Genomic DNA, 16,566 nt, shown 5'->3' with positions numbered 1-16,566 from the left:
CGAGGACACGCCCCCTACAGTGAAAATCTCTCCAAAAAAAAAAAAAAAGAAAGAAAAGTTCCTTAGCATTTCTATGATTTAAATTAAAACTGGTTTTCTTAATAGTACCATGTGAATTTACCATTGAAAGTAGTTAGATTATTTAATAAAAAAAAAAAAAATAGTGCTACGTTATTTTGGCAGATGCTTGGTGAACATCTGTGTCAATGGGCTTTAAGGGTATTTGACCAAGGAGAATAAAATGTGCGGGGAGCCGAGACGAGGACATGAGGGATAGATAAAAAAAAAAAAAATAGTGCTACGTTATATTGGCAGATGCTTGGTGAACATCTGTGTCAATGGGCTTTAAGGGTATTTGACCAAGGAGAATAAAATGTGCGGGGAGCCGAGACGAGGACATGAGGGATGTACAGGTTGTGACTGTGGCCGGGGTGATATGTGGACATGGCTTTGGGCAATGAGCAGAATGTCCTGGGATTGTTTTGAACGGAATGTTCCAAAGTATTGTTATAACAACCTGATAAATTCAGTAAGGACTTAAAACCTTACATCACAGAAGTCTCTGGAGTGTGTATAAATAGCAGTAAAGTATACTTGGGACTGACCAGCATTGACTGGCAGTCCTCCCGTTTCTATCTTGTCGTCTTGTCTTCTTTAATCCTCACCCCTCAACTCAGGAGCTGTTCGCCATCAGCGGGTCTGACAGAGTGGCGCCCGAACAGGGACCTGAGTACTGGGAATGCTGGTGAAGGACACCACAAAGAGTAAATGGAGAACACGTTTGTCTTGAAAGTGAAAGTGTAGCGGTGAGTATAATATGGGAGCTATTAGGGGTCAGGGAAATAGCCATCAGCTTTTTGTACATATGCTTAAAGAAATTATTAATGCACAAGGCTCTCTGCCACTAAGGCGCGGTGTGGATAAAACAGCAACAAGTGCCTCTCTTCTCAGAGGGCTCCTTTCTTGCCCCATGTTGTGAGGGTCTTCTCCCTCTTCTCTCTAGATTTAGTTTCCCAGACCTGTTTTCTTTCTTTCTCTCTTTCTTTCTTTCTTTCTTTCTTTCTTTCTTTCTTTCTTTCTTTCTTTCTTTCTTTCTCTTTCTTTCTTCTTTCTTTCCTTCTTTCTTTCTTTTCTTTCTTTCTTTTGTTCATTTTCTGTTAACTACCTGTTTTTGTTTTTAAGTGTCAGAGGAATCTATCCATGTGAATTGAAAGGTACAAGAATCTAGTAACAGGAAACTGTGAAGGATTTTGTGGGAGTTTGACAAAGAGAGTAAGAGCAGGTTGGGAAGAAGGGGACATGAGCTCTAAGGGCTGGCTAAGGTGTCTGGTACGGGGCCAATGAAACAATGGATATCCTTACTCTCCATCAGGAGATCCTAGAAATGGAAATGCCTGTCATCATGATGGTAGGCATTGACCCGATGCTCCTGTTTGTGCTCCCTACCTTGTGCAGCTAATTGGATGTTCCTTCCTTGGAGTGCGCTCCAAAATTCATCATACGAAGCTGCACATGAAAACACTAGATACAGAGGCTGGTAGTCAATGATGGGTAAGATCCCTGGGATATTTCCTCAACCTAAGACAGGGAGTACATACAAACATGTACTACTCCATGATGGGTAAGAGGAAAAGGTCGCCAGGGACGACCTAAGACAGGCACAGTCTGCTGGCCACCAGAAAAGGTGGATCTATAAATAAATAAAGAAGTGGGAGATGTGGGGAGACAAGACGAGGACGTGAGGATGTGCAGGATGTGACTGTGGCCGGAGTGAATATGTGGACATGGCCTTGGGCAATGAGCAGAATGTCCTGGGATTATTTTGTTTCTTTCTCTTTTTTTGGAGAGGTTTTTTTCGCTATAGGGCACGTGTGCTCGCCAGACAGACAGAGAGAGACATAGAGACAGAAAACGAGAAATCACCCCCCAGAGGGGATGGTCACGCTGCAATCCCTTCTCCTCCATTCTACTCTCGGAATCTTGGGCATGCATGCACATGCACCCGGCGTGAGTTTTAAGCCACCGGGTCCGGGACGTGAACCATGGTCGACTATGTGGGAGTCCAGTGACATAGCCATTACGCTAACTGCTGGTTCCCTCCTGGGATTATTTTGAACTGAATGTTCCAAAGTATTGTTATAACAACCTGATAAATTCAGTAAGGACTTAAAACTTTACATCACAGAAGTCTCTGGAGTATGTATAAATAGCAGCAAGAAAGTATACTCAGGGCTGACCAGTATTGACTGGCAATCCTCCCGTTTCTATCTTGTCGTCTTGTCTTCTTTGATCCTCACCCCTCAACTCAGGAGCTGTTCGCCGTAGATGAGTCCAACAAAAATGGAACACTTACTAGGATTAAATGTATTGATACAGATGTATTTGTCAATGAGTTTGGATTTAATAAGATAGCACAGGATGCTGAAAGGTTCTAACAGTTCACTGGATTTGTTAACTAAAACTTATGTCTGGCCGACATCTAATGAGTTTGAGATGCCAGAACTGCCCTAACATGATGCAAGCTAAAGTATACAAAGGATTGGAGAGATAGTGTTTGAATGAGTTACTATGTGCAAAATCAAACTTTACTTCTTCTCTCTTCCCCTTCTGAAAAGAGGATTCTCAGTTCACTAAGGCATTGAAAAATGCATTAATGGGGAACCAGCAGTTAGCGTAATGGCTATGTCGCTGGATTCCCACGTAGTCGACCGCGGTTCGCGTCCCGGACCCGGTGGCTTAAAACTCACGCCGGGTGCGTGTGCGTGCGTGCCCAAGATCCCGAGAGGAGAATGGAGGAGAAGGGATTGCGGCGTGACCATCCCCCCTGGGGGGTGATTTCTCGCTTTCTGTCTCTATGTCTCTCTCTGTCTGTCTGGCGAGCGCACGCGCCCTACAGTGAAAATCTCTCAAAAAAAAATGCATTAATGAAGGGAGCACACGAATCCTTGAAAAGAAGGTATTGTCTTTTGTAGGTCAGATGGGGGGGTGGCCAGAGAGATGGTACCATCAAGGTCCTATTTGATAAGGATAATAAGATCCCAGAGTGACACAGGCTCAGGTATTATTCACATTATTCTTTCCTTCAGTCTGGAAGTGTGGTTCTTCAATTTCTGAATTGCCTTAGATCCCAGAGGGAGAAGTGATATAACAGCACTCTGTGAGTATAATCTGAAAATCTGACAATCACACATACAAAGAGAAATAGCATGAAATGACAGAGCTTCACTTGGGGTGCTAACTGTTGGCCCATGGTGACATCCAAACATAATCTTCTTTTACTTCACCTGGGAGACTGAAATCCAAGCTCCTCCCTAATTTTTGCTGCAATAAGAAAACATGAGGTACGACCTTTCAACAACAGGGTAATTAGCAGAGGATTTTTAGGTATTATTATTTATCCATTAGTATTGACATGAAAAGTGAAATAGACTTTAACATGTTTTGTTTAAGAATAGCAGTTACTATTGACCGGTTCACTTCTCAGGAGACTGTAAAATGACAAGTTGAAATCAGGGTGTCTTAGGTTCCATGTGGGAGATTTTCCCAAGGATCTTTCATAGCATTCAACTATATTGTGGAATTTTGTATGTCTAGTGAAATTCCTTTTAAATACCAACTCTGAAGAACGGTAGCACATGTTTAAGACCTTACAATTGCCTTCGGGTCTCTTTATATGCCTTGGTGGGACACTCAATACTCGCACCATATATCTGGCCTTACCAAAATCTTTTTTTAAAAGACTTATTTTATTTAACTTTACTTATTTGTTTATTTTAATTTGACCAGAGAGGGACAGAGTGAGAGAGGGAGAAAGAGCGAAAGTAAGCTAACAGGTCTGCGCTTGAACCACAATCAGCCATGTCAGAGTCCAGTACCTTTCACCACCATGCCACCTGCCAGCCCTGATTCACAAAAGATGTTAACTAAACTAAAAATATGAACAAAGCTAAAATCTAGTGACAAGTGCACTGTAATTTTCTTCTGAAACATATTTTTCCCTCTCCATTTCCCTCTTTACTAAAGAGAAGTATAAACTAACTTATTTGCAAAAAATAAATAAATAAATAAAAACAAAAACAAAAACAAAACTTGGTCTCAATTTGATCTGTTATCTGCACAAAACCCCATAAGAATTCAATATCTGATGCAAGGCAACAGATACTACTGTATAATTGAACTTATGCAAATAACCATTCTACCACAAAATAAGAATGCTCACAAATATTTTCCAATTGCAGAGTGGTCAGGAAGAGAGAAAAGTTTATGTTTCAATTTTTTTTTTAAATTAACAAATGGCTGAATTTATCAACAACTCAAAAGAAAACAAAACTCTTTAAAATCTAGAAGACAAAGCATAGAAAAAAAAATCGGTAATGTTTTAGTCAAAAGTCATAGAATTCTATTTCACCAATTCAGTTCATGTGATTAATCTCTCTTTTGTTGAATGTGCAGTGTTACTGTGGTCTGATCTTTCTATTTAAATCCTGGAAGTTGACATTCAAAATTATTATTAACATTTACGGCTTGTCTCTACCATTAACTTGGTTGTTTTTTGTTCTCTTATTTCTGTCTGCCTTTAGTTTTCCTGGTATAGTACTCCCTCAGAAAGACAGAGTACTCGACAGAAAGACAGAGAGAGACAGAGACAGAAAGTGAGAAATCATCCCCCAGGGGGGATGGCCGTGCTTCAATCTCTTCTCCTCCATTCTTCTCTTGGAATCTTGGACATGCCTGCACATGCACAGGGCATGAGTTTAAGCCACCGGATCTGGGACTTGAACTGCGGTTGACTACATGGAGTCCAGCAACAACTACTGGTCCCAGCAATTTTATTTAGCAAAGGAATATGTTGATCTACAGTAGTTTGAAACCAAGTTGTGGTCTAATTTTCTCAACACTTTTCTCAGAATGAGAGAATGTATCAATATTTATATAAGGGAGTCGTCAGGTGGCGTGGTGGTTGAGGAGCTGTACTCCCATGTAGCTACAACAGTTTGAGTACTGGACCTGGCAGCTTGCTTTCTCACTCTCCCTTTCTCTCTATTTGTCTCTCTCTGGTCAAAATTGAAGAATAATAATCAATAAAAGTTAAAAAATATTTATATAAGAACAATAGGAAGCATTAATAGTTACATAAATAGTACCTTGTTCAACTAAGGTACAATCCAACATCAACTGATAATCCAATACTACTTTTGCTAGGAGATCTGAAAACACAACTATGCATTACTACATATTACTCATAAATTTGTTCATAGATTTGACAGTTTCATTAGCCAAGATTAAGTTTTAGATACATTGCCTAACACAGGGTGATGGACTGTAACTTCTCATTAAGGTAATACAGCACAGCCAAGACGATATTTATCTCTATCAGATATCCTCCCAGTAAGTTTCTCTGAGACTGGTCCAGTGTGCAGCCTCAGTATGATTGTGAATAGTGATGGGAGCCACCATCTTGCCTAAAGACACTGTCTGAAGTCAGCCTCATTTATACGCCCATGGCATGAACTGTTGCCCACAGATAAACACATGGTCTTGGATGGTTTTGACGTGCACATCAGCATTCAGCATCCAGGTAGGACTTTCCTAATTTAATCCTGTGAATGTTAAGATACACTATGCTTTCATTTGAAAAGATACCTTAGGTCCTTTACATGTTCAATGACCCGAAAGGCTGAGCAGTTGCTTTCCTCCATTGCAGGTGGCCAAGGCTTCAGTCAGATGTGATGTACCCATGCCTTGATTCCTGTCAACTTCAAGCCTGAAGAAGTAGTCAGCAACACATTGCATGACACTTTCCATTTCTCTTGGAGTTGCTAAGTTGGACTGCTTTCTCTCCCATCCTTTAGCAGCACCCAATTTTTAGGATGAAATGGGTGCCAGCTGGCCATCTGGAGTACTTGCGACCCAGGAGAAGCAAGCTTGTGCATAGTAGCTAACATCTGTCCTAAGTGAGTTACATATTTTTTTTCTTTTTTTTTTTTTTGGAGAAGTTTTCGCTATAGGGTGCATGCGCTCACCAGAAAGACAGAGAGACAGAGAGACAGAAAGTGAGAAATCACCCCACCCCCAGGGGGGATGGCCACGCCACAATCCCTTCTCCTCCATTCTCCTCTAGGGATCTTGGGCACGCATTGCACACGCGCCCAGCGTGAGTTTAAGCCACCGGGCCCAGGACTCAAACCGCAGTTGACTACATGGGAGTCCAGCGACGTAGTCATTATGCTAACTGCTGGTCCCATTTTTTTTTTTTTTTTCAAAATCCTATTTATCCTTTCAGTTTGACTCTAAGACTGTGGCCTTTGCATTATGTACAACTTCCATCTAATCCCCAATGTAACACTCACCTCAGGAGACTGAGGTCCACTACTATCAAGGGTCACATTATAAGTCAAAAGTCACAAAATCAGAGGATACTGCTGATATTGTGATTATTTTTTGCCATTCATGTTTATGAAGTTCTATAGTATTTTAGATTTTTTAAGTTTCTTTTCTCTTTTTCTCCTTTTCTTTCTTCTGTTTATCTTTCTTTCCTCTCTCTCTCCCTCTCTCTCTTTCTTTTTTTCCCTTCATTTCTTTTTCATTCTTTCCTTTCTTCCATGAGTAAGAAAGAGAGAGAAAGAGAGAACAAGAGAGATGGCTATCCCCAACAAGGTCTTCATACCACAACCCACTTCCAGCCTCAGAGAGCCTAGATCATGGACATGTGAGCACCCAGCAAGTTCAGGCAGGTCTACGGATACAAACCTGGAAACGTCCCAGGTGGATTAGCCTCAAAGAAAGTTGCATGACTACAACACCACTGTCTGCCCCCATATGTTAGATTTTATCTTAGTATTTCTCAAGCAAAATATGGAACTAAAAATAAAAAAAGTCCTAGTGGCCATAGTCATGATCTCAATACACAAGAACACATATGTGCAAATATATTTTGGAATAAGTACTTCAAATACAGGTTGACCATTTCTAACCTAAAAATCTGAAATCTAAAATGCTCCATGCTCTGAAACTTTTTTCCCAATGCAAAACAAATTTTATTTAGAGCACCTCATTTTCTGACTATGAATCACTAGTACTTACGTTTAGTAAGTAAACAAATAAGACTATGCCCAAACTTGATTATATTCAAGGAATATAGTAAATAAGTTGACAAAATATACCCATTTTAAAGAAAAACTGATGAGACCGGGAGTGGGATTAGCTTTCCAATGCACAGAAGGGGAACTCCTGCTAGACAATCAATGTTAGTAAAGAGCTCACTGCCATGAATACTTAGGCTACTTAGGTACTTGGCCAACTTCGGGCCTAAAGGAAATACAAGCCATACAAAACCAAACTTAACACCAGTAATAATAAAAATCCCATTCCTTATCATAGTTTCACACCTCTTCTGCTGTTGGGTCTCTGAGTACAACCGGTACAGTGCTGCATTAGGGTGGCATACAAAAGCATCAGTTTCACTTCTTAACTCTGTTAACTGTCCCAATGAAGACACACAAGGATAATGGTCTTTTAACATATCTGGCCACTTAGAAGTCTTCTCTTGGAACCAGCAGTTAGCGTAATGGCTATGTTGCTGGACTCCCATGTAGTTGACCGCGGTTCGTGGCCCAGACCCGGTGGCTTAAAACTCACGCCGGGCGTGTGTGCATGCGTACCCAAGATCCTGAGAGGAGAATGGAGGAGAAGGGGTTGTGGCGTGGCCATTCCCCCTGGGGGGGGGATTTCTCACTTTCTGTCTCTCTGTCTCTCTCTGTCTGTCTGGCATGCTCACGTACCCTATAGCAAAAACCTCTCAAAAAAAAAAAAAAAGTCTCCTCTTGAAGACATTGAGATTGTCTCACTGGTGTCAGAAATTTCAGCTCTTAGGAACCAGCAGTTAGTGTAATGGTTGTATCACTGAATTCCCATGTAGTCAACCACGGTTCGAGTCCCAGATCTGGTGGCTTAAACTCACACTGGGCGTGTGTGTGTGCATGCCCAAGATCCCGAGGGGAGAATGGAGGAGAAGGGGTTGTGGCGTGGCCATTCCCCCTGGGGGGGTGATTTCTCACTTTCTGTCTCTCTGTCTCTCTCTGTCTGTCTGGCATGCTCACGTACCCTATAGCAAAAACCTCTCAAAAAAAAAAAAAAAATAAAAAAAAATTTCGACTCTTTAAATATAGAATTTTTTCATCCAATTGCACCTCTTTCTTTACACTTTCCAAGTATGGAGTAGTAGACACATTATCTTTAATTAAGCAACCTGCCCTAGTTTCTGTATTGGGATTTTTAACATCAAAGGTTGAATCTTTTGTTTTGTCATCCTACTCCTCTTCACAATCAGGAAATAGCACATTTCGATGATGCTTATTCTCTGTTTCTGTTTTACCTGGCTGTAGATTTACACCTACTCATTTATCCCTTTTATATTTAGTGTCAACTTCTTGGATTTGTTCTTTGGTTACACAATATCCTCAGTATTTTTCTCCAAATTAACTTTTTCTTTTTCTTGATTCTTCATTGTGATAATATCTACAATCACATGCCACATCTCTTCAATAGGTTGAGCTCCTGCCAGAATGGCCTGCTCATAAATTGTGATATCTTCAATAGGACTTGTGATTGATTGAATACATGCAAGACATATCCAATATTTAGCAAGCTTTTTAGCATCTGGAATATTTTTAATCAAGTCATTCAGTGTGACCAGTATTTCTTGTTTTGGGCATCCCTCATTAATCAGGTTCAGGCATTCAGAAAAGGTTTTATTCACTTTTTCAGAAAATAGTCTTTGTTCATCTTCTTCTGCCATGGTAGTCCAGAAGGACCCTGCTGGTTTTTTATTTTTGTCCTTCAGGCTCAGGCTGGGTAACTACTGAATTAGGGGGCCTTTTTAGCACTCTTCCTTTGCCAACTTTCCACTGACTCAGACGAGCTGTTCTCTCTTCTGCAGTTTCTTTGGGCTGGGCTGATCTACTGTTAATAGCTGCTTTCACTATAGGGTGTCTTCATTGCTCAATGGATTTTGACTTTTCTTTTTACTTTTCTTTTTTTTTTTTGAGAGGTTTTTGCTATAGGGTGCGTGCACTTACGAGCAGAGAGAGACAAAGAGACAGAAAGCGAGAAATCACCCCCCAGGGGGGGATGGCCACACCACAATCCCTTCTCCTCCATTCTCCTCTCGGGATCTTGGACACGCACGCACACACGCCCAGCGTGAGTTTCAAGCCACCGGGCCTGGGACACAAACTGCGGTTGACTACGTGGGAGTCCAGCGACATAGCCATTACGCTAACTGCTGGTCCCATGGATTTTGACTTTTCTATTGGTTTGGTATTAGAAGATGAAGCAGGCCTGGCTACAATTTCAGATGTGGTGTGTCTTGACAGTGACTTAATTTGTCTTATGCCCTCAGAAGAACTGGTCATGACACCAGGTAAAAGCATTTTTTATTGTAATCATTCTTTTTTGCGAGGCCCTTTCCGGATTGTAACATCGGTAGAAGACTTGCTGATGCCTTGTTCCACTGTGTCTCAGGTAGTAGTGTGGAGATTTCTTTCTTTCTTTTTTTTTTTTTTTGGAGAGGTTTTCGCTATAGGGGGCGTGCGCTCGCCAGACAGACAGAGAGAGACAGAGAGACAGAAAGCGAGAAATCACCCCCCAGAGGGGATGGTCACGCCGCAATCTCTTCTCCTCCATTCTCCTCTCGGGATCTTGGGCACGCACGCACACGCGTCCGGCATGAGTTTTAAGCCACTGGGTCCGGGACGCAAACCGCAGTCTACTACGTGGGAATCCAGCGACATAGCCATTACGCTCACTGCTGGTTCCCTGTGGGGATTTCTAATAGGAGGTCACACCCGTTGTGTGCCCTGGGATGCTGTGCTCACAGATTTAGTGGTAGCAGTCATATCTGAGGATCTACCACTTTTCACTGTTCCAGTGCTGGTGTTTATGGGCTGAAGCTTTGTGACTTTAGAGACAGTCGTTGAAAGTTTATTGTTGTGGCACTCTCATCTTTGACTCGTAGAGGTTTTCTAAATGAATTAGCCTTAGACTGCACAATTTGGCCATGATAAGACCCAAGGAAAGGTTTCTTGGGCATGTTAACATCTTGCTTTGGTTTTTCTGTAGTGATTTGCTTCCTTTTATTATTATTCTTAAGGTAAAATGCCTGACTTAATGTCTTATGTTGATTTGGGGGATCATCTTTAATCAGTAACAACTACAGAGTTTGATTGGCATCCTCAAAATTATGGGTATCAACTGGTGTAGTTGAATTGGCTAATTCATTTGAAGGTTTTAAAGGAATACATTTTTTTCCCCATTATTTTTTATCCTTGTGGATCTACTGGATTTTCTTTATCAGCCATTTTTCTTTTAAGTTTATGAACTTTTCTCCCTTCTTCAACCTGGACCTCAGGTGCCCATAATTTCCTGGCCTCTGCGAGATACTATCTGATTTTCCTGTTTATGTGCAAAAACTATTTTCCTTAACAGATGTTCCTTGAATTTTTGCTCTCTGAACACAGACTGGGTCCTTTGGCACAGGACCAGCTGCAGATCCAGGGGCACTGTTGTGGTGCTCATCACAGTCTGTAGTCGTGGGGACGTCTCATGCGAGGAACCCTCCGACTCGAACCTTCTGACTCCTTCGGCCTCCACTGCACTTTTCCATAATCTAAAACTTTTTGAGGACTGGCATGATGCCACAAGTGGGTAATTTCATACCTGACCCCATAAGATGGGTCAAGTCAAAAACTGCAATATGCATAAAATTACCTTCAGGCTAATGAGTACAAGGAGTATGAAATAAATGAATTTTGTGGTTAGATTTAGGCCCCATCCCTAAAATATCTCATTATGTATGAAGAGACTTCAGAAAGTTCATGCAAAAATGGAATTAAAGTATGTGTTTATTTTTGTGTGAATAATTTTTGAAATCTATGCATAGTATTTGCATAATACACACGTTCCATAAACTTTTAAAGATCCCCATATATATGTAAATTTTCTCAAATGTGAAAAAAATCCAAAATCTGAACCACTTCTGGTCTTAGGCATTTTGGATAAGGGATACCCAGCTTGTATAGATATATGTATTAATATATGTAAACACCCTGAGACTAGGGACCAGATCTGGTCCCACTTATTATAATTTTTTTTTTTTAACAGACAGAAGCACCTAGCAGTTGTTTCCTCTGAAATTTAGGCATAAGGCAGTAACTGCTCAGGCACATTTTGACTGGAATTTCTAAGGAAGTCATCGAGCTTGCCCTAGACTCAGCTCCCACAGAGGCTTGAGAGTGTAGCCTCAAGAGCATAGCCTCTGGGGACCAGCAGTTAGCATAATGGCTATGTCACTGGACTCCCACGAAGTCAACCGTGGTTTGCGTCCCGGACCCTGTGGCTTAAAACTCACGCTGGGTGCGTGTGCGTGTGTGCCCAAGATCCCAAGAGGAGAATGGAGGAGAAGGGATTGCGGCGTGGCCATCCCCCCTGGGCGGTGATTTCTCGCTTTCTGTCTCTGTCTCTCAGTTTGTCTGGCGATTGCAAGTGCCCTATAGCAAAAACCTCTCAAAAAGAAAAAAAAAAGAGCATAGCCTCTGACCCTTGTAGGGGCCCTCCAGCCTTAGCCCCTTTCCTTCTGACTTGCCCTGGGCCTGGTTCATGCAGCAGCTCCAGAGCAAGGGCCCCAACCCTCTCCATCCTGTAGGGATTCTGGGCACACAAGCACATGCACCAGAAGGTTTTTCAGGTCAAAGGGTCTGGGATTCAAACTGCATGGTCAGCAATGTGGGACATGACTCCCTTAACCATCTGGTCAGGACTGGTCTTTGTTGAATTTATTTTTATTTATTTCTTTTAGAGAGAGAATTTTGCTATAGGGTGTATGTGCTCACTGGAGAGACAGAGAGACAGAAAGCAAGAAATCACCTGCCAGGGAGGATGGTCATGCCACATTCCTTCTCCTCTTTTCTCCTCTCAGGATTTTGGGCATACACACATGTGCCCAGCATGAGTTTTAAGCCACCAGGTCCAGAACTTGAATTGCAGGACGACAACATGGGAGTCCAGCGATGTAACCATTATGACATCTGCTGTTTGCAAATTTATATATGTAATAAATTATGCTATAATGAGAAAGTTTGGGGAAATTTTCTTCTTTTTCCTTGAGTTATATTTTTTCCTAGAGTAGACTTATTTTACATCTTTTCCTAGTTTCTTTTTTTTTTTTCTTTTTTTAGACAGGTTTTTGCTATAGGGCATGTGTGCCCACCAGAAAGACAGAGAGAGACAAAAAGCGATAAATCATCCCCCAGGGGGGATGGCCATACGGTAATCCCTTCTCCTCCATTCTCCTCTCTGGATCTTGGGCATGCAAGCACATGAGCCTGGCCTGATTTTAAGCCACCAGATCCAGGACTCAAACTACGGTCAACTACATGGGACTCCAATGACATAGCCATTACGCCATCTGCTGATTCCCCTAGTTTCCTGTGTTTAGTTCATTTTTTAAAAATTATTTTATTTAATTTTATTTATTTATTCATTATTTATTTTAATTTTACCAGAGAGGGACACAGTGAGAGAGAGAAGGGAGGAAAATGAGAAAGCAAGTTGCCAGGTCTGGGACGCAAATCACAGTCGACCATGTGGGAGTCCAGCACCTTTAACCATCGTGCCACCTGCCGGCTCCCACATTTATTGTTTTAATATAATATGTTTATATAATTACTCTGTTATTTTTCTTTTGATTCATATTTAAAGTGGGCTGCTATATCTAGGCTCTAGAGCAGTGGTTCTTAACTTAGGGTGATTTTGCCTCCCAGGCAACACTTGCTGATGCCTGATAACATTTTGGGTTGTCATACTGTAGTGGTGGTAGGGTTATTGCTGCTGGAGTCTAGGACTCCAGAAGATAGAGGTCAGGGATGCTGCTTGTAGGAGTCCAACCCGGTGGGGCTCCAGGACCCGTCTGAACCCCTTGACCTTTGAGCATCGCTTCTGGTCGGTTCAGTGAGTTGGCAAGGCCGCGACTGTACGCCCCCCGACCATGGAACAAGCTTGGGTCACTTAGCATGTTGGCAAGGCCGCCTGCTATTCGCTCCGGGACTGTGATAGCCTTGCTGGGAAGTGACCCCCCCTCTGACTCCCCGATATACTACTATAAAAGAATACACATTTAATATAAATAACCTTTTTACATACAATAGTACTAGGCTGAAACTGGCCGAGGACACTCTTGTCCCATGGTAACTAATGTTCTAACAAAATACATAACAGTGGTGCCATAGGCTACACAAGTGTATCCACAACACCATAAACCCATTTTAAAGTTTTTCATTAACTTATTAGTCACTTCACCACCAGTTGAAAAGGCTGTATCCTCGCCCTCATCTAGTGAACACTAACTCCACCCCTTCAGGATAGGTAAATATATTAGGATTCCTTACGTTTTAAATCCCTATAGAATTATGTAAGTATCATTCTTTATGAAAATCCATAAGAACTAATATCTATGCTTGAGATTTTCTTTTAGTAATCATAAGATGGCTGCTGCTGAACATCGGTTGATAGTTAACTCTGCTTGCTGGAACTGTTTCCTGAAACTGCACTGCTTGAAGTTACCAGGAACCTGCTTTCATCAATCAAACAATTGTTGAACTGTATCGATGATTAATAGACTTGCCCTTAATCAAACCCTGAATGGTTTCTATTGTTAAAACATTATGAATTGATCATTAGTACACGTAGCCCCTCTCCCATTTACTTGCATGTATCCCATTTTCAATAAAAAGTCACGGTGATTCCTAGCAGTTGTCACTCCTCAGAGAGCGATCTTAGAGGGGTGTCCGGCTTAGGACATGCATGAAAAAGCACGAGGCCTTTGTCTTTCTTTCCCTCCAGCGTCGCCTCCATCAAGCAAACCCACCCCCGCCGAGGCTGGTCCCTGGCAGCTGCTAAATAGCCTATAATTCATAGAAGTTCCTGCTCCCTTCCCTCCACACACCCATAGTCACACGCTCCAAGGAATTATCTGACCCTAAAAGTCAACTGCCCCAGTTGAGTTCTAGCATTTTCTGTTTGTATGATATATGATAAATGATATGGAGGAATTGTCCTTGTTATTCTTACAATATTAAAGACATGTTTGTCTTCCTCTATGAACAAGGACTTTAAAGCTGAACTCTGAGTTCTACTTAGCAGATTGGGGATGCTGGAAGGGAGAAGGCGAAGTTCTTTTGCAGCTGCATGCACCTGCTACCATGGTACCCAAGCTTTGCTCTATTTTCTGAGACTTCTTATACCCAAGAAGCCCCTACGTGATTGGAGTGGCATCTAGTCCCATGACTTTAAATCGCTCTCCTTGTACAATAGGAAACCGTAGATAATAGGAACCCTAGCAGTTTTTTTTCTGCCTCTACTGATACCCTGAGGTGACAGGAGCTTCTCTCAAAAGTTTCTTTTTATCTCTGGCCCATCTACTGGTCACCTTAGTCCCTTCTCTCCTAATTGGGAGTTATTAAGGAATACTCATAATGTTTTGAATCAAATTACTTAACTTTTCTGTCTTGCTTCATGGGGATAGGGTAGGGGTCGGATGAGGGGATTAGAGGTAAAAATCTTGTTTGGTGTTGATGGTAATATGTTTAATAATATCTTTGACTGGACTAATACACAGTATTCATGCTGAGAAAAATAATTTTGTATGCTGTAAAAATATATAGTAACCAAATGCAATAAAATATTTTAAAATCTTGTTTGGTTTCTTGGGCAATATTTTTCAAAGTTGATGGCATAAAGTTGTAATCTTTCCCTTGTTTCATTGCTACTAGTAACATTTTTGTTTCTTTCTCTTTCTCTCTCTCTCTCTCTCGATTTTGTCAAGTAGTGTAGAAATGAGATTTCTATGTCCAGCCCATCATCTATCTTTACCCTAAATTTTCCTACTATATCAGTAGGTATTTAGATATCCTAGACCCAGTTTTTTCTTTTCTTTTTTTTTGGAGAGGTTTTTGCTATAGGGCATGTGCGCTCGTGAGACAGACAGAGAGAGACAGAGAGATAGAAAGTGAGAAATCATCCCCCAGGGGGGATGGCCACGCTGCAATCCCTTCTCCTCCATTCTCCTCTCGGGATCTTGGCCACACACGCACACATGGCTGGCGTGAGTTTTAAGCCACCTGTCTGGGACGCGAACCACGGTCGACTACATGGAAGTCCAGCGACATAGCCATTACACTAACTGCTGATCCCCAGACCCAGTTTTTTTATCATCTGTTATTACTTTAATATTGACCCCAAATGCCTACAAAATCAGGACAACCAGGAAGCACCAAGTCTGGAGTTTACCCATTAGCATCAGTGAGAAGACTATAAGCAAAGAATCAAATTAGGTAAATAGTGGGGCCAGCAGGTGGTGTGGTGGTTAAGGTGCTGGACTCCCACATTGCCAACTGCAGTTTGGGTCCTGAACCCACACTGGGTTCATATGCATACATGCCCAAAATCCCAGGAAGAGAATGGAGGAGAAGGGATTGAGGTGTGGTCATTCCCCCCCTCCCCCCCGCAGTGGTGATTTTTCACTTTCCCTCTCACTGTCTCTCTCTGTCTCTCTCCAGCCAGCATATGTGCCCTATGAGGGGGAAAAAAATGTAAATTTTCCTAGAGAAACTTGTAAATACCAACTACCCAGGAAGAAATGAGAGAAATCAACTTTGAAATAGACAAGTCAAATGGAATTCTTGTCCAAGAAATGAGGAAAATTAGGGCAAGAAATAAAAATCAGATCTTTGGGAATTGAGATCATTGCTTCTTGAGAGACTACTCTCTGCACATGCCTTTTATTAAAAGTCGTTCCCTTCATGGTGACACATGATACCTCTATCTCTAATCCAGTCTGCTTCTAAGATCAGCCCAGTCTAATTTCACCTCGCTTTCTTCACTATTTATAGAGCAAGGACACTAGATGGGAGGAGGAGGAAGTTATCTGAGTAAGTTTTCTCAAAAGCCCGGTTTTCCTACTCTGCTCCTAATTAGGCTTTATCTATTCCTGTGGTAATGCCTTCTTACTCTCGGCTTGCAGTGTTCTGAGAAACAACACATCAGTAGAATTACTTTTCAAAAGTTTTCAAAACATGGAGGAATCCACACACCTCTGTGCATGAATCCAATCTTTCTTCCCTCAGACATGCCTGGCATACAATTGTGTACACAACCTGTTTGGTTTTTTGTTTGTTTGTTTTTGTTTTTTTCATTGCTAGAGGGTGTGTGCTAGAGAAGAGAAAGAGAAAGGAAGAAAGGAAGAAAGCACCCTCCATGGGGCATAGTCATGTTGCATTCTCTTCTCCTCCATTTCTTCATCCTGCCAGAATTTGGGGCACACACATGTATACCCAGTATGCTTTTCAAGCTGCTGAGGCTGGGATTTGAACTGTGGTTGGCAGTGTGGAATCCAGCTCCCTTAAGCACTAAGCAACAGAGCTGGGCCTACACAGCATGTTTTGATCGCAGGAAAGAGCTTTGTACCTTCCAAACACTTCAGTTCACTAACAACCATTTTCTAGAAGCGCAGGG

The 16,566-nt window shown here is 41.8% G+C and overlaps 1 pseudogene; it reads right to left on the bottom strand.

Annotated features, from left to right (window-relative positions):
* Positions 1-7,280: 7,280 nt before the first annotated feature.
* LOC102487557 (cytoskeleton-associated protein 2-like) lies at positions 7,281-10,821 on the bottom strand (annotated as a pseudogene).
* Between the last annotated feature and the right edge of the window lie 5,745 nt (positions 10,822-16,566).

Source organism: Tupaia chinensis, unplaced genomic scaffold, assembly GCF_000334495.1.
Source record: "Tupaia chinensis unplaced genomic scaffold, TupChi_1.0 Scaffold145093_1, whole genome shotgun sequence".
Classification (NCBI taxonomy): Eukaryota; Metazoa; Chordata; class Mammalia; order Scandentia; family Tupaiidae; genus Tupaia; species Tupaia belangeri.
This window is presented reverse-complemented; position numbering and strand designations above follow the sequence as displayed.